This window comes from Uloborus diversus, chromosome 8, assembly GCF_026930045.1.
Source record: "Uloborus diversus isolate 005 chromosome 8, Udiv.v.3.1, whole genome shotgun sequence".
NCBI classification, from domain to species: domain Eukaryota; kingdom Metazoa; phylum Arthropoda; class Arachnida; order Araneae; family Uloboridae; genus Uloborus; species Uloborus diversus.
In genome coordinates this window covers 69,445,525-69,464,632 of record NC_072738.1, presented here as the reverse complement: position 1 = coordinate 69,464,632, position 19,108 = coordinate 69,445,525, and the positions used below count along the sequence as shown (strand labels likewise).

The 19,108-nt window shown below is 32.5% G+C and overlaps 1 protein-coding gene across 1 annotated transcript in view; it reads right to left on the bottom strand.

The window, feature by feature from the left end:
• Positions 1 to 19,108, bottom strand: part of LOC129228143 (CD151 antigen-like) — a 267,763-nt gene that overhangs the window by 41,907 nt on the left and 206,748 nt on the right. Inside the window, exon 3 of the mRNA XM_054862789.1 lies at positions 16,395 to 16,537. The gene's annotated coding sequence lies outside the window, so the exon portion shown is untranslated. The remainder of the gene's footprint in view (positions 1 to 16,394; positions 16,538 to 19,108) is intronic.

The window sequence follows — 19,108 nt, the reverse complement described above, 5'->3', positions numbered from 1 at the left end:
AAATATAAAGAAAGAAAAAATTGATGCCATAAAAGTTACTTGTAATCCATGTTATTTTTTAAACATAAATTTACTCGAAACTTTTACTGTTAAAAAAAAGTCAGTAGCTTTTTTCTTCAGGACACCAAAAATCATCTAAATTATTCAAATCATCAATCAGTCATCAATTTTGTGTAAAATGTGATTTTTGAAACTTGTTAAATTAGTCTTTCGACAGAAATTTGCTTTTTTCTTCCTGCAATTTTTAAGCGGAAAGTTTTCTTATTAAAAAAAAAAAAGTCTGTAAAAGGTTGATAAAATCTGCAAAAAGTTGTGCCTCTAACACAGCCCTATTGGAAAGAGGACTATCTTTTATGGTTAGCTAATATAGAAGGATTGTTTAGTAGGGGAATTGGGGGCAAATTAAAATAATAAAATATTTACTCTGTTTTTAGCGCCACCTACCTAGTAATATTTTAGCTATATAGTAACACTTTTAAGCTATTCCAGTCAAGAAAAAATTACCTCTGAAAATCAAACAATATGATAATACAGGCAAATTTCAAAAATTGATGCTCATATTGTAATATTTTGCTGTAAATTTAAAAAATATATGAAATGATAGTTTTTATTATTAACATTTTAAATATTAATTGAGACCTCTTAGTAATCAGTGCAGTATTTATTTGTTTAATATTAAACCTATTTGTATTTTAAATTCTTTGTACAGTTGATCAAGTGCATGCGTAGCAAAGTGGATAGGGCACAGTGAAATAGCTCATTTCATTTACTTATTCAATCTTTTATCAAATCACTGACGTATTTATTTATTAATTATTCCATTTACATTCCTTTATTTAATAATTCCATTGTATTTATTTATTTATTCACTTCTTTTCTTATTCATTCACTATTTTATTAACTGATTAATTTGTTCTCATTTATCAACTTGTTTATTTATTAGGGTCTGTCCACGGTGACGGGCGTTACAATTTGACTCTGCTTTTAATTTAATTCAGCACTGTCTTGAAATTAAATTTTGTTTCTTCTGAAATTGATCTAAAACATCATGATATTTTACATCACTGCCCCCACACTTGTTTTCAGACTTGAGGAAAAAATTTTGTATGAAATTAAGGCGAATAAAAAAACGTGACTGATGTTATGCAGAAGAGACATTGAAAAAAGTGACTTATATATAATTTGAAATTCTCTTCAAACTAATAAAGTAAAATCCAAACAGATTTCTTACCCTTAAAATAGAGATTTTAGACTTGATGAAAACACTTTGTTTTATTGAAACAACTTAAAAACTAAAAGAATAAAAATTATTTAACACCCGTGACTGATGATACAAAGATTTTGTGACTGATGTTACATTTATAATGAATTGCTGTAATTATAAATTATTTCTCCTTAAAAATAAAATTAGCATTTGAAATTGTAAAATTGTATTTAAAATACTAAAAAAGTTTAATTATAAAGTGTTAAAAGTTATATTTTTGATCTATTTCATGAAATAAAAAGTCCTCTAGTGCGCTAAATATTTTACTCCTTTCTTTCTGTGAATAATAAATTTCAGCCTCATTGACAGGCTCTTTCCAATGTTTTACTGCTTGAGTCTTGACTGTTACTAAATACTCCTAGTTTTCGATTTCAATGCATCTAACTTCTCGTGATACAATTGTTTCTCATATTCTTCAAGAACCCGTTCTCTAGTTGCAGTCAACAATTTTGGAACATGTTTTGCTGGAAGTGATTCCCACCTTTACTGTAAAAAAAGGGTTGTTGCTTAACATCAGCTACAGCTTCTGAATTAAAAAAAAAGTATTACTCAAATATAACTCTTTATAACATGACTGCAAATCGGATGGTGATAGCTTTGAAATTTGCATGAAGCTGTGATATTTAGAAATATTTCTGTATCGATGATGTAGCACCTTTATTCAAATGTAATACATGAAGAACTATGAGTGTCTGTTTATCAAATTTCGTGCCAGAATTTTTTTTACAGTAGCAGTTTTCTTTTGTGAAGAACTTATAGCTTTGAATGACTAACAGATTTTACCAAAGTTTCATTAGTTTAAAGAGGGACAACGCAGCTGCTAATTTAAACCTGGAACTTCAATACCTTAAATTTTTTCTATACTTGTTCTACTTCTTTACTTAATTTCTCTTTTTAATTTTATTCTAGACTAACTTTGGTAACTATACTAGATTTTTTAAAATTATTTAATTTATTTTTTATCATCCGCTCTTTTTATCTTCTACTTAGTTTTATTTTTTGTAATTTTCATATTTTCTTTATTTCTCAATTTATATCGCCTCCTTTTTTGCCTTTCTGCAGCAGTCAATGCTGTTTGTGCAATTTGTTTGAGGTTTATTAACAAAAAGAGAAATGTGACTGATGTTACATATTTTAAATACGTTTTAAATAATTAAATTCAACCATTTCTAAATATTTAAGGGGCTAATATTAAAGATATTATCATTAATAAAGAGAATATGACTTTTTATAAACTTGGGTTTGTTTTTGTTTAAGCAGTGCAAACTTTTATACAACTTTGTGACTGATGTTGCATTAGAGAGAGAGTATGAGACCTAGTTTAAAAAATATTTGCTACAAGACAATTATAACAGTTTAAAGTTTCTTTATTGGTCTAATTTCTTCATAGATAACCTACATTTAATAAAAAATAAGATTGTAGACATAGCAATTAATTTCCTAAGTGAAAAAAAAAAAGATTAACTTTTAGAATCGCTAATGCAACGACACATGGGCACTGAGTAGTGCTGTCAAAATTTGCCTATAAAACTTACAAAAAATGTGTTTACAACTTTTTTCGCATAGTTTTATGAAAATAGTCTTTTTTTACCTCATATGAAAGAAAAAAATTGCTTATACAATGAAGTTTTTTTTCTTCTTTTACTGTGATGTCCCTAGCTTCATGGACATACCCATTAATTTATTCATTTATCATTTCAGTTTCTATTCATTTATTCACTCATTCTTTTGTTTACGCATTTATTTGATCAAATATATCTTTAATGATCGAGCAGAAAGTATTCCATTAGAAAACACTTTATTTTTCACGTTGAACTCATGAAAAAAAAGTGAAAAATTTCCAACTTTTTTTAGAGGCACAAATTTACTTTCAATAACAACAAATAGTGTTTCAATGCAAGTTTTATCATAAAATACATTGTTCTTTCTTTGTATACCGAAATTTTTAGAATACATTTCCCACTTGTTCATTTTGAAAAAAGTAAGTTATCTTAACCATTTCACTTCTCCTCACATTTCCCTACTTTTGTCTCAACACGATGCAAGTTTTAGTAATGAATGAATAACAGTCAAATAAACGCTCCATATTTTCCATTTCAAAGTAATTTTCAATCACAGGAAAATGTTTTACTTGTTTTTGAGCCATGATGTTAATAAGTAAGATAAAAATTTGAGCATTCATTCTTAAAATTCGGCAAACTTTGCGTGACGAAGCTAACAGTTTCTGCAATACGTCGAGAGCAGTGAAGAGGAAAAGCTAAATTAAACTTGCTTAATAAACGAACAAGTCAAGCCGTTGTGGAATGAAATTAAAATGCCACTTGACATTACGGTCGCAGTCACAAAATTAACTGAAGCGTTCTCCTTTAAAAAATAATCTTCATACCACTCGAAAGCGAACGAGTTTCAAGATATAATTCTTCCAACGGTGACAGAATGTATGAGATATTTGCATAATTTGAAGAACTGTTTTTGGAATGTAGATACTAGAGTGTCTCGGAGAAAATTCTTCACACATTTTCAGCTCACGGCATTCTTTTTGTTCTTACAGACAAATATGAATATTAAAAGTTTTAAATTTAAGCCGAAAGATTTAACGATCATAGTTACGCTACCAACTGATATTTTTGCAGTTATATCTGTAACCGTTAAGTTAGAAGTATTAAAGTGATAAAAGCACGCGGTTAAATAATAAAATCGGTGTATTGAGCATTCTCAAAAAAGTGTGATACATTTTTGTCTTTCAAATTCATTGCCTACTATATTATTTTATTTGCGGTACCCGCAAGGCTTTGCTCGTAGTAGAAAATTGAAAGGTCATTTGGTTCGCCTGTATATTTACAAATAATGGATGATGAATTTCTCGCCAATTGGCTATGTTAATGTGTTCGTCCACGTTATGGTAATCTGCTCGGCCATGTTATGATAATTTGCTCGTCTATGTTATAATAATTTGCTCTGTAAAGTGTTCTTAAAATTGGAATAAAAAAGAACGAAATCGAATTTTTGGAAAATCGCTTCGAGGTGCACACCCCGTAGTGCAAACTAGTTTTGTGCCAAATTTCATGAAAATTGGCAGAACGGTCTAAGCGCTATGTGCGTATTAGAGATCCAGACATCTAGACATCCAGAGATTCAATCTTTCAGCTTTATTATTAGTAAAGATAATTTTTAAACTATTCTAGAACTCGCACAAATGGGGATCGCAAAAATCCGGTCTAGGAATCTAGTAATATTTTAACTATGTAGTGACATATATGCAATATATTCCAGTTAAGAAAAAATTACTTCTGAAAATCCAAGAATATGATAATACCAGCAATTTTTAAAAACTCATACTCATATTGTAACATTTTGATGTAAGTAAACAATTGTTTCTGTTATTATTAAATGATAAAGTTCTTGTTTTTAACATTTTAAATATTCATCGGGACTTACTAATATTCGGTGCAGTATTTATTTGTTTAATGTTAAGCTCATTTGTATTTTAAATGATTTGTACAGTTAATGAAGTGCATGCGGGGCAAAGTGGGTAGGGTAAAGTGAAATAAGTTCATTTCATTTACTTATTCAATCTTTTTTAATGATTCCCTTGTTCATTCATTCATTCACTTAGTTTCGTATTCATTCACTATTTTACTTATTCATTTATTTTTCTCATATAATCACTTATACACTTCTTATACTTCTTTATTCGTGTATTATTTCATTTCCTTTTCATATACTCATTCATTGTTTTATTTGCTCCTTTATTTGATCGAAAATATGTTTAATAATCGAATAGAAAATATTTCATTAGAAAAATATCTTATTCTTCACTTTGCCCAATGAAAAAAAGAAGTAAACAATTTCTACCTTTTTTGGCGGTACAAATTTACTGCCAGAAATAAAAGATAATGTTTCAATGCAAGTTTTATTATAGAATATAGTGTTCTTTCTTTATGTACTGCAATTATTAGAACAATTTTACAATTTGTACATTTTGAAGATAGTAAGTTACCTTAACTATTTCACTTTGCCCCACATTCCCCAATATGTTTTTTTTAAAATAAAAATTGGTAAAACTCGCGCGATTATCCCGTATTGCATAAATGGCATGTGTTTTGTACCACTGGGCGCTCCTTGTTTTATCAAAATTGACGTTGTTAATGATTCAACAAACCGCCACATTAGTCCGGCTATTTGACAGAATCTACTGCATTAAGTAGTTAAGGAAAAAAATTAGGTGGTAGTATTTAGTCCTGTAGGATATAACAGTTGTGAACTAAATGTTAAGTCGAAATAGAATATACGAAATGAGTAAGCAATATGGTGCGATGTGATAACTACTGAGGTTTCCCTCACTATAAAAACTAGATTTAACAAATGTTAAAATAGAAAACTGAGAAAATATTTCATTCTTATGTTTCGGGTTTAAACGGAACCCATTTTGCAATATCAGAGAAGTTTCAAGTTTCAGACGCTAAGGGGCAGATCTCAAGATGCTTCTTTGTATCCGCAATATTTTTGCACATTTCTACGTTAAAAGCATTTAGTTGTATGATTTTTTTTCTGTATAAAGTAATTGTTTTTACTTCTTATACTAATTTTATTTTATCATTTAAGGGGGTCTGTTACACATTTAGAAAAAAAAATATTTTTAACTGTTTAGAGTTATGAAATTTTTTGCACGAATTCACCTTTCTTTAACAAGAAAAATCATAACATAAATATTTTAAAAAAGTTTTTTTTTATTTAAATTTAATTTTTTAAACAAAAATTTGCTTTAAATAGCTAGAACTCAAAATATTCTTGGTCAATTTTCAGTTTTTTTTTTCAAAAAATTATGCTCAAATATCTAAGCTTTAATTTTTATTCGGCAATTTAAAAAATATTAATTCAATAAAAAATAAAAAATATTTGACGAAAAATTTCGAAAAATTTGAAAATACTTTTTTTTCTTCAAAAAATCATATTTTTTGCAGTAAACGTTTTCTCCAAATTTGCCAAATAAAAATTAAAGTAATCTGTTTGAAAAAAATATGATAAAAATTTCATTACTTTATCAGTTTTTGACTTATAAAAGTTTAAATGCAAAAAATTGGGAAAAATTTCATCATAGAGAAAAACGCGTTTAAAGTTTTAAATTTAAATATAATATTAGTTGAATGCATGCAACTAAAATAATTACAGCTTTCGTTCTAATTAAGATAGAGGCAAGATTCAAACGTCTGTTTAAGCAGAAAAAAAGGAGACATTTTTTAAATGATAAAAAATAGTTGCAAAATTTTACGATTTTTGTGTCCTGGACACCTTAACGATAAATAACTGAAGAACAATTTCCAATTGAATACAAATGCAGTTTCTCAAGTTTATCTGGATATATGTTATTTAAAGCGAGAAAAACATCAAATTCTTTGACTAAATATAAAATTCTACTGTAGTTTATTACCAGGCAATATTCACGAAGTCAACTGAGTCCACATCAAACTCATCCGAGCATCCGTCGTAAGCTAAATGATAATCCCCGCTCATAAATTTAGATTCATGGCAGCTCGTAAAGTTGTTTTTACTGCTAATCATTTTGCATCAGTGACTCGGTTTTTCGAACGAGTTGTTTCCTTTTTTTTTTTTTGGGGGGGGGGGGGTGTTTGCCATTCAGCGTAAACTTGATGGATTGATGTTTATGTCAGCAGCTTCACTCCGCACCGATACGTACCTCGATCAGATATGAGTTGACTTAGACCCCCTTCGTTTCCTCAATAGAAGTCGACAATATGAGTTATATACCAGATTTTGGTCCCACAAAAAACAAATGCAGTAAATTCCCGATTATCCGTGGAATAGAGTAGCACAGTAACCACGGATAAGCGAATATCGCTGATAATCCGCAAAATAGGTAAAAAACGATGGTAGTGTAAGCAATAGCTTTAAAAATTCAATAATACTTGCATACATTAAAAATATAGCTAGAAAACGATCACAGTGTATGTCAAAAATGTATGTTGGAGTTAAACAAGGATTGTTCATCATTCAAAAAGGATGACACACATACGCGAGCAAATCAAGCAAACAGATCAAGCTAGGTCGTTCCTTCTCGGGTGCCCAAGTACCTCCCTGCCAAATGTGGTCCAGATTCGACGAAAACTGGATTTGTATAGGGAAAATATAAATATACATTCATACATATAAATATATTCTTTGTTTTATTTGTATAGATAAAATGTTGAAAGGGAGAGGTTGGAAAGAACTGTTATTGTCTAAAAATAGAATTTTTACTTGTTGAGTTTATGAGTGCATTTACCTACATTCAACTAATCATCGCCGAAAGAGATATTTTTTTTCGAACATGTGAAATAATCTAGATTTTATTGACACAAATCGTTGTATTTCTAATAGGGCTGTGCATTTGATTTTTCACCCTCTGTGCCCAGGGGTACAGATTTTATACTTTCATGTGGCACCACCATCGACGGATTGCCATTGCCACTTCAGAATTTTAACGCCCATAGTTTCTAAGCAGATGGACGACTTCTCATGATGTAGAATTGCACTGGGAATTTAGTTTAGCCGAAAGTGCCATACCCAAATGGAAAATCTTTAACGTCCTGCATAATCATGCGACATGGACTCTGAAGATTTTCTACATGCTGGAAATCCACTGTAGTGGAGGGTTAGAACCGTGACTTGGGGTGTAAATGGTCAACGCCTAACCACTACTCCACTCTGTCTGGTTACAAATTTTAATTATATGTTTCACACAAATTACAGATAATAATGAGATATTTTTAGGAATCTTTGGCTATGACATACTGAATTTTCTAATTGCAAATCGAATATTTTGATACAAATAACAACCATTATCAGACTAATATGCTGGAAAACTGACATTATATAGTTTACGTGATGGTAAATTTTTAAATTTACAAACAAGGTTTCACTGTGTCCAATTTAGTTGGAAGTGTTTTCGTAAATTTGTCAATACAGTCAAATTTAAGTTAAATTTACTTTTAAAGTTTGTAATTGAATGGATTGCAAAAAAAATTTGATAAACGTTTTCTCAAGTTTCTTTTCGAGCAACGATAATAATTGTCAGATTCATGCGCAGGAAAACGTATCATGATACTTGTGCTAATCCAACTTGAATTTCATAAAAAGTACATCTTTATTTGATATGACATTTGCTTTGTAGAAAGTATCGTCTCATAACGCAGTCATAACTTTTGAAAGCAAGTACCAAAGCGTAAATCAAGAAAAAAAATCATTAAAAAAATAAATAAATATGAAAAAACATAAATAAATATAGGAATAAATAAATAAATAGATAAAATATAAAAAATAGATTGATAATAATAACAATAACCATATTATTAATAATAATAATACTAATAACAATAATAGAAGTGGTTTTCGTTGCGAATTATAATTTAAGAACTAACTAGTAAGCAAAAGAGAGAGAGAGAGACGTAGTAAGGTATTAGTATCTTTCTAATTAAAAGAGTGTACCGGAAAGCAGGGACAGTTTACGAAATCGGATTTTTTTTTCGTACTACAGAAAAAAGCCTTCATTGCAGTTGGGGAAAAATGTTTTTTTGTTGCCATCTAAAAGAACATTGAGCAAAAAAAAAATTGTTTTTCTTAGATTCGTTATAGAATGACTAAAATATTTTGTATTTTTCAAAACTCGACAATGGTACAAGAAATTTTTTGTATTAGGCTCTTATAGCTCAGAACGAGCTTTTCTAGATCAGTCTAGAAACTTCATTGCTTGGCGCCAGTATTGTTTAATGTTCTACTGAAGCGCCGGAAATTCAGTATCTTTAAAAGTTATAAAAGTGTTTCGGCGCATAGGCAATATTATGATTTTACGTTTTTTATGGTCCTCCGTTCCGAAATAACGTTATAATAAACAAGTAAAAAAGCTCCTTTCCCTCTCATAAGCTCCTCTTCTATCGTCTGCGGAATAAAAACTCCGGAAGACTCGGACGAATTTTATGTCAACTAACTTCGCACGGGGTTTATGCTAAACATCATTTCCTCCGCCGTAAAATTCCGAACCGTGAACAAATAGATGGCGCTCCAGTAAGAACCGTTGCTTTAAAATCGCTGAATCTCTTATTTTTTTTAAAACGAGAAATGGGCTCACGTATTAAACTTCAAAATGAGATGCTGCAGACGATTGTTCCTTAGTGACATGAATATATTTTTGGAATTGAAAAAATCTAATTTGGACCACACTTTACTTGTACGTAAAGCTGTAGAATGAGATTTCTAAATAGTAGCCAGTAGCTACCAGAGTCGCAAAAAATGGTAACCATTTTTGCCCTCTCTGGTATCCATTTTTTTTTAATGCAGAAAATAACTTATTCGCTATCAATAATATTAACAAAAAGTTAAAAGATTATGCTACTCTCCAAAAGCACTGGATAAATTTTTTAACATAAGGATATAAGCACTCAAAAAAATTAATTTTAAATGTTTTAAAATATAATACGAATGTAGGCAATTATAATTAAACTAGAAAATCACCCGTCATAGTATGACGGGTAAAAATTTTTTCTATATTTGAATGAAGCAATTGCCTGTTTGGTGATATTTTGACAGTTGAAATTTTAACCTTTACTCCAGTGGATTAACCCTAAACTCCAGTAAATAGCGTTCATTGTTGACCCTTTTTTCGTTTCTTCATTCCCTGAAATGACTCAGTCTTGACCAGTAAAACAGTTAAGTTACCGGATCGAGTTCAGATTTATTACAATAAAGCCTTTCCCTGCACGTTAAACATTACCAAAACATATTATCAAATTATCATGCCGTAGCGCGAGTTTCATTGTTGAAACACGTAGGTTACTAGATCATTGGCTACTATATATATGAGGATGAAAGAAAATGTGAGAACTCATGCAGCCTTGGTTTATTTATTAGTCAGAAAATTTCAGCTGCCTGACACGAATCTTTTTCATAGAATATGAGAAAACTCCTAAAATTTATTAAATCCGGAATCGTCAAAATGGATATTTCGATTGTTCATACGTCCGTAAATGACATATGCACGAGCGGACGGGCCAGAAAAGCTATTCAACAATCATTTTGGCGTGAATAAAATGGTAATTTAAGCCGAAATTTAAGTGAATTTTTTTTCGAAAATAAAATATTCTTGTGCTTTGTAGAAGGAAGTATGGGAATAATTTAATATTTTAAAGAAATTAATAAATTCTTGAGACATGTTTATGAATAATGTAAATAAACTTTTGATTTCTAAATAAATTACGTGAGAAATGATGATAACAATGCTGAAAAAACTAATAAATAACAATTTAAAAGAAAAACAGAAATTGAAATAGAAGTTAAATAATGCTTAGAAAATACCGCCTCAGCTGTGAAATTTAAAACGGGATTTTTATGCTACATACAATAATTTCAGGTTTGTGTGTTTAGTAGTATTGAGTTTTTTTTAAATTACTAGCGGTACCCGCACGGCTTTACCCGTAGTAGAAAATTAAAAGGTCATTTGATTCGCCTGTATATTTACAAATAATGGATGATGAATTTCTCGTCAATTAGCTAGGTTCATTTGCTCTCCCATGTTATGGTAATTTGCTCGTCCACGTTATGGTAATTTGCTCGTTCATGTTATGGTAATTTTCGCTGTAAAATATTCTTAAAATTGGAATAGAGAAAGAACAAAATCGAATTTTTGAAATATCGTTTCGAGGTGCACACCATGCTACAAAATAATTTTGTGCCAAATTTCATGAAAATCGGCCCAACAGTCTACGCGCTAGGCGCGTTACCGAGATCCAGACATCCAGACAGAGTGGCCTTTTGCTTTATTATTAGTAAAGATTCTCCCAACGATCATGAAAATTGAAATTAGTAAATTCGGCGCAATTAGAATTTTTCATACTTAAAAACACGCATCTTTCTTTATTATACGCTAATCGTACGAGGTGTAATAATATTTGATTAGACACCTGAATACATTCCATTCGAGAAAACAATAGTACGGATCTTTTACTTACGGTAGCTGACTATCTCCTTTTATTTGAAAATTGTCAATGGAAGGAAAAGAATGTTCCTCCCTAAAGAAAGAAGCGGGATGTTTTTGTCCAAATTTCTTTTCTTCTATTATTTCTCTTCCTTTTCTCCCGTCCTTTGTGGGAAATTCAATTAGTAGTAGTTGATTTCCATTTTCATTTATATACGTGTTTTGCTGAAGCTTTTCACTGGTGTCTTTAAACTTTCTGGAAGCTTTTGAATGCAACACTTCTAGGGCACTGGAATCCATTGTGCGTACCTCTTATGGTAATAATCTTTTGTTAATATTTGTTTGTTGGTAATAATTATGTGATATGATTTCCTACGGTGTTAACTAAGTTTAATATGCTAAAATAAATTCGTTTGCCGTTATTTGATTGCTGTTTTTTTGAGAATGTGTTTTTATTTAGTTTCAAACCTATAAAATTGCATTTTAAATTCTGCTCGTGTGTGACAACGGTTGAAACTGACCAGTTGACCTACTTACAAACCAACTTGTTGAGGGTTTAAATATACTTGTTTGCGGGAAGTGTCAAAATGTGAAAGTTATCTAGTTTGGAACTTTCACACGCTAAAACAAATACGTTTAAAAAAAATATTGAGTCTATTTCAGTTTGAATGAAAAAGGAAGAAATTACTTAATTCTAAAGAAAGAAAATGTACGTGTGAATTTTTTCGGAGATAAAATTTTAATCAGAAGAAATTAGGAAACTTTATAAATTGTAGTAATTTTGAGCAATATTAAGATGATTTGAAAGGATTTCCTTAATTGCCTAAGGTTTTATGAATGAAATGTGTCTGTGGCTATAGGGGGTTCAGAGAGTTACAAGGATCCCTTTGTCAAAGCTCCTACCATTATTTAGCACAAGAAACTGAAGTTCAAGGACGGATCCAGAAGGTATTCAAGGAGGGGCCGATTGATTTCAGATACTAACCGTTTTATAAATTGCCAAAGATCCTTCCATAACATCCTGGAGGATCGTCTCAAAAATTTTTTTTTTGGAACTTTCATTGCTAAATAATTCCAGAATGTACTAAACCCTATCCCTTACCTTAACGCCATCAAAGGTGTCCTATAATTGCATTTGTTTTTCACTTTTGGACTTCAATTAAAAAAACTTTCCAGGGGAAAGCTTCCGAACCGCATCAAATATCATCCAAGATCGTCTAAATTGAATTTTTGGAAACTTCGAAAAATTTCCTGTACAAAGTTCCTATACCTATCACCAAAGTGTTAAGAGATGTGCTTACAACTGCGTTTTCAAGACTACATTTCTGAAAAAATTCCGAGGGACAGTTCTTGCATCTCAGCTTGGTTGAATTTGTCATAATACTTAAAAAGATGAAGTCTATGAATATTTAAAAAGCATTACATTTTCCACGTATTTTTAAGTTTTTGAAAATTAATTAGTATCTATATTTCATTTGTTATTTGATCAGAAATTCTCCTTGCAGTCTAAGCATTAACAAATTCTAAAACACAATCACAACATTAATTAACCAAAGCACGATGCCACTATCAAATTTTTACAGCAATTTTTACCAAGCAAATGGATTAACGAAACAACGTATTCCCATCTTTGACAATTGCGATGGCAACACTCAAGCTTGGGAATGAATTCCCGCGGCGAGCCTCAGAACATGTTCTAGTTATGAATGTTAAATTTAGAGCGTAACTACCGTTGTTTGGATCGACGTAATCCATCCCACCTAACTGCTGTCCCGACTTTAATCCCGTGTTCGAGCCAGATATGAAGCTTTCGTTTCTGGCAGCGACCGTTTCGAGCGGCGGAAATCCATTCGGGAAACTTTTCTGGATCCATTTATTTCCCAGATAGCTCCGGGCTGTCTCCAATATGGAGGGGTCGTGAGTGCCTAAATCTTTATTAGCCCCACTCGCATAACAAACACGATGGGGCGAAAGATGAACATTCCATCGTTTCTGGAGTCAAGGACGATGTATGTTATTTAGAACGCTCCTAGAGAAAGGCGCGAGAATAATTATTAAGCTAGAGAGGGGCACTGCTTGCTGAGAAGTTATGTATAAGATGTTTCAGAGAAAACATATTGTTACAAATTTTGTAAATAGATGTTCTTTTTGTGTTTTTATGTGCTTAATTTGTAACAATCTTTCTAAATTTAGCGTTTCTATCATACTTTATATTTGTAGTAACTTGTGTGTTGTTTTTCCCTGCTTTACACTAGCGTTAACATAGGAGTCAATGGGGTTTGGCGAATCATTGGTGAGATGTCGCCAAGATAGTTTCACTCTTTGTGCCAAATTTGGCGAGAAATCGCTAAATGTTGCCAGACTTGACGACGTTTTAAACCTAGCAGATAACTCTAGAATTTACTGGAACACTGCATTTACCGAAATTATAAATAGGGAGTCGCACCGATGTTTTAGTTAGATCGTTCAGAAGTTCGATGTTTTAGATTAGCTCGTTCAGATGTTATGTTTAATTATAGTTCAGATTTTAGTTGTTAGCAACCTGTGAATTGTTATTTTGCTCTGCGCTGTTGGAGCTTTAACTTTTGCTTTAGTGTTTTATTGTATTTGGAAGTAAGTACATGTTCACCGTCGTGTTGAAGGTGTTTTAGCGCTAACCTGTGGAACATTTCATCTACCATGGAACATTGCATCTACCATGGAACATTTCATCTACCATGGAACATTGCAGCGTAGAATGTTTTTGTCATCCAAGAAAAACGTTAAAACAGAACCCTGCACACACCCACACAGACATACGCACGCACACACCAGTCTCATAATTAGTGACAACACTAAAGACCCTAAGTGATTAATCCGGTCTGGTAAAAAAAAATCGCATGTGCCGCGAGGAACCCCTCCCCCCAAAAAGTAAATAGCAAGATATGCTTTTCCCCAGTCGCAAAACACACGATTAGTTTTGATATGCCCTCTTTATACGACAATTACAAGACTAAAATGTTGGAGAAAACTTATTTTTCTCGCATTAAGCCTTAAAGATTTTGATCTGCATGGAAACGAATTCATAGTTAATGTCAAAGAAATTACGGGAAAAAACTTTAATTTCTGCCAAAGGTGAATCAGCGGTTTTACCGAACTAAAATCAACTTTTGTATAAATAACACATGTACTATGTTTATGAATGGGACATGACAGAACGTACATGACATGATAATGATTACTAATGATTTACTATACGGAACTATTAAAAAGCTATAACCGTCTACAATCATATTCAAATATTTCAAAAATATTCATGATAAAAAATAAAAAGAAGATAACACTGATTTAAAAGTACATTTTGGGTTCGCGTTGTTGATTGAGTTTATCGTAATCGTTTCTCTTCACTCGGGTTGATTTATGAAGTGAAGCATTCGCTTTGGGAGACACTGCGTCAAAATATTCCGATAATGTCTGTCCCGCGGACGGTTGTGATAAAATCGTTGTGACCTCCCTGCGACATCCGAAATAACGGTCGAACGCATCGATCAAAATGATTCTCTTTCACGGATGCTTGTATCTGAAGAATCGGGTGACGTCATATAGCAGAAAGAAATCGGCTTGACCTGTCCGAATCTTCAGTCTGAGGTCGAATAGAAGCATTCATTTATTGATGCGCCTTTCCACAAGGTGGTATTGAGGTTTCGGAATCGGCAACAAAGAAGACGTTTGTTATTGGAGACTAAACCATGGAACTTTATTTAAAGAAATCATTCTTATTGTCAAAATGAAAACGTGAAAGTATTGGTGAGAATTTGAAAGTTGTTACCAAATTTATCGCCTATTTTGAGCTTTTATTTGTTCATTTGATGCAAGAATGTGTAAAGTACCCTTTTGATTTATTACGAAACAGGAGAATATCCTCACCAGACATTTTTTTAGAATATTTTCTGTCATGTTTGTTGTATCTTTGGAACAAAAGTCTCATGTTAGACAATCGCTTGGCATTGTCTAACATGAGACTTTTGTTCCATTGGCTTTCTAATTCGTACACTGCCGAAAAGCATTTTTGGTCAATGAAATTTCGGTTTCCTCTCTGCAACATTATAAAAATTGTTTTTTTCAAACAAAAATGTAACGTTTTATCCAATGAGAAAGTTGTCACTCAAGTGCATGTAGTAAATCTTTCAGTTTTACATCCACTGTAGTACGTATTTACGTTTTCCTTCTTTCTTTCTTTATTTTTTAGAAATCATCGACTATGGCTGAATATTGTGATTCTGAAAAAAATGATTTTTTTCGGCATGAAATTTAATCTTTATTGAATGTTATGACTTACAGTACAAGCTGTACGCCAAACCAGTTAATTCGCAGTGGCGAATTTGCTAGTTTGGGGGCCATATTCCAAAACTGCCATCTCTACAATTACAGAGGTTTTTGTCGGACTCAAGAAGTTTTGAAAACGATATTAGATTTTAAGAAACCGTTGGATCAGTTTCATTGTACCTCGACACACGTATTGTAATGAAAAATTGTTAGATATTTACTTATTTTTAAAATCAAATACTTTGAGCTGAAGATGTTAAAATAAGTGCAACGTCAATAGGTGCAAATTAAAACGTTTAAATAGGCAGACCAGTTTCAAGAACAATTGCCCCCTTCGTCTGTACCTAGCTGAGAACAATGCCAGCTAGGCACTGACGCCCTAACATTTACATATTGTTGTTTTTCCTTAATAAAAATTTTGTTTAAAACCTATTAAAAAAAGTTTATATGGGAATTTTTTTTCATTTATTTTGTTTGTGTGCTAGTAAAATTTTTGACTAAAACTAGAATGATTAAATTTATTTCATTGTATCCCGTCTTCCACCATCCCCTGCAACAGCCACATTGTTTTGGGATCGCTTTTGCCAGTCCAACATTACTTTGAGGTTGCTTAGGTTGCTAGTGCAACATTATTTTGTAGTCGCTTAGGCTACTAGTGCAACATTACTTTGGAGTCGCTTCCGTTGTTAGTGTAACATTACTTTGCAGTAACTTCCGTTGCTAGTGCAACATTACTTTGGAATCGCTTAGATTGCTAGTCCAGCATTAATTTGGGGTCACTTAGGTTGCTAGTGCAACATTGCTTTGGGGTCGCTTAGCAACATGTTTTTGTGTCATTTAGAATGGTCAAACCCTTACCTCCGCAGAGTGATATCCGTCGGTGTGGTTCCTGAGTGAATGGGTCTTCGGGGATTTCGAGCCGGTTCTCGTCCCGCATCTCGACCCGGGTCCTTTCTTTATTTTGTTCTAAGACGTCTGTCTCCTGTAAAGGCACTCGACACCTGAAAAAGTCGAAAACATTCATCAGTCTGCGATTACATTTACAAATGGCAATCAGCTACTCTAGTGTACAAAATTAAGAGAATTTTCAAATTTGGTCAGATATCTCAAGAACTACGTGTTCGATTTTAATGAAATTGGGAATGTACATTCATTGATACAATACAAAGCAAATAACCATACAACATTTCAAATATACCCTCATGATCATGAACAACAGTAATTAGAGTTGGAAGGTATTAAACAGCGGTTGCAAAATTGAGCATAAAATTGGGTTAGAAAGGGATATGATTCTTTTCAACAGATATATAGGCCATGTAGCGTGTTTCTATACTTGAAATCAGTCGTTTGTGCGTTCTCGAGGCAATCGTCCCCACTCGCTTAACAGCGCAGTTCTCAGGCCATGAATAGTCTTTGGAAAAGGTTTGCGAGTTACTATCGCCCTCCCGAGAGGGTCCCAGACATACTCTTTTGAGTTGAAGTTTGGAGATTTTCTTGGCCAATCCATCCGGCGAGCATCTTCCCTTCCAGAAGTTCGTTGACCAAAAGAGCTTTATGTGCAACTGCATTATCGTTATTAAAATGAACTCAGGGTCAATAGCAGCCCTGAAGGGACAACCATAGGGCTCCATGATCTTATCCCTATACCTCACAGCTGTCACAGAGCCTCTTTCAATGACATGGAGGGGTGTAGGGCCATCCAACGTGATGCCTGCCCACATCATCAAACTTACCTACATCAACCTCGTGGGAGAAGAAATCGGTTTCCATTTACCCCTTAGTCGCTCGGATAAAAAGAAACTCTCTGAGGTAAAGGGGTAAATGAGGGTATAAGGAGGTGAATTATATTTCGATTATTAAGTTACATCAACCTCATGGGGAAATAAAACGGTTTCCATTTACTCCTTAGTCGCTGGGATAAAAAAAAAAAAAACTATCTGAGGTAAAGGAGGGTATAAGGGGGTAAATTATCTTGTGATTATCTACCTGCATCAAATTTATGGGGAAAGAAATCGGTTTCCATCTACCCCTTAGTCGCTGGGGTAAAAAGAAACTCTTTGGGGGTATAGGGGTATAAGGAGCTGAATTATCTTGTAGAAAAAGAAAACTGTTTCCATTTACTCCTTAGTCGCTGGGGTAAATGGAAGCACTCTGAGGTAAATGATTCCATAAAAGGAGTTGAATTCAAAATTCACCTCCTTACATCCTTACATGCAAATATTTCCGACCTCAGCTTCTAAAAAGAACAAATTCAAATTATTTTCTCCACTGAGCGCAGTTTGAATTTTCGAATAGATACAGAGGACTGTTTATAACGTACGTTTGAAAAGAAAAAATTATTAAAATGAAATATAGCTCAGCTCTAATACAACATCCCCAACCTTAAGAGAGTTCATTTTTATTTAAAACGAAATAAGAGGAATTCTAATTGTATTATCACAAGGCCAATTGAGGCAGTGAGAAGCAAAGGGATATAAGTGGCAAAATTAAAAATTTAGATATATCCAGTGCAAATAGACGGAGAACTTCTTCTCTGTCTTGGGGCAAGAGATAGTACTAGTAGCTCCGGTAGGTGCTGCTGTACAGCATGATTTAGAAAAAAAAAATCAATAAAAGCCCTCCTATGACGTTATCTTTAAGCGCGTTTTATTCAAACTTTGAAAATGTCCACTTACATTCCTTTGCTTCTCACTGCATCAAGTAACATAGCAGTAAACGATAGAATACTGAAATCAATCATGACTATTCAATAAAAGCTACTTATGGACCTCAACTTATAAAAAATCCTTTCAATAATTTTTCATGTAAAAGTAGTCATGTAATACATAGCTAAAAAATTTGTTTTTGTAGACATTTATCGCATACATAACATCAATATTCAAAATTCAATAATATCCATTAATATAATTGGTAGGATACTAAATTTTTAGAAAGTATTTTTGCAGGTGTTTTGATCTTTTTCTTTTTAGCCAGTCTATTTTCGAACGCTGTGAACTACGTCTAATTCGTTTATAATGAACGTCTTTCCCCTAGGGGCCTTCTGTTTTCGTTCCTTACGCAAAGCTTAGTAGCCCATCTTTTCTGCTTCACCGGAATTCGTGCGCTTTTTGGAAGATAGCGAATTTTCTCCTGTGAATTGGTATTCGTCACGAAACTCGGTAAATATGGCGGGGAAAATATTCCGGATTTTTCAACGCTGTCAGAATAGAAATGTTATGAAAACGATTGCTTCAAATTAAAAATTTAGTTTTCATCTTCATAAATTTAATAAATAAAACTTTTTCGTATGATGCTTTAAGAATTGTATGTGCTTTTTTTGATGTCAAAAGGGAGTGTTGCATTGAATTCGGACTATCGAGTTTAGTTTTTAGACATTAAACTTAGCTAGTCAGTTATTTTGAAACTTTAAGTCGGGAGTGTTAAATTTGGGCGACTTCACTTTTTTTAGTATATTTGACTTAGAGAGAGAGAGAGAGAGAAAGAGAGAGAGAGAGAAAGAGAGAGAGAGAGATAAAACTAGAAATCCCAGTGCTCCACTTTCCTGATAAGGTTATGAAATAAAAACGTACTGA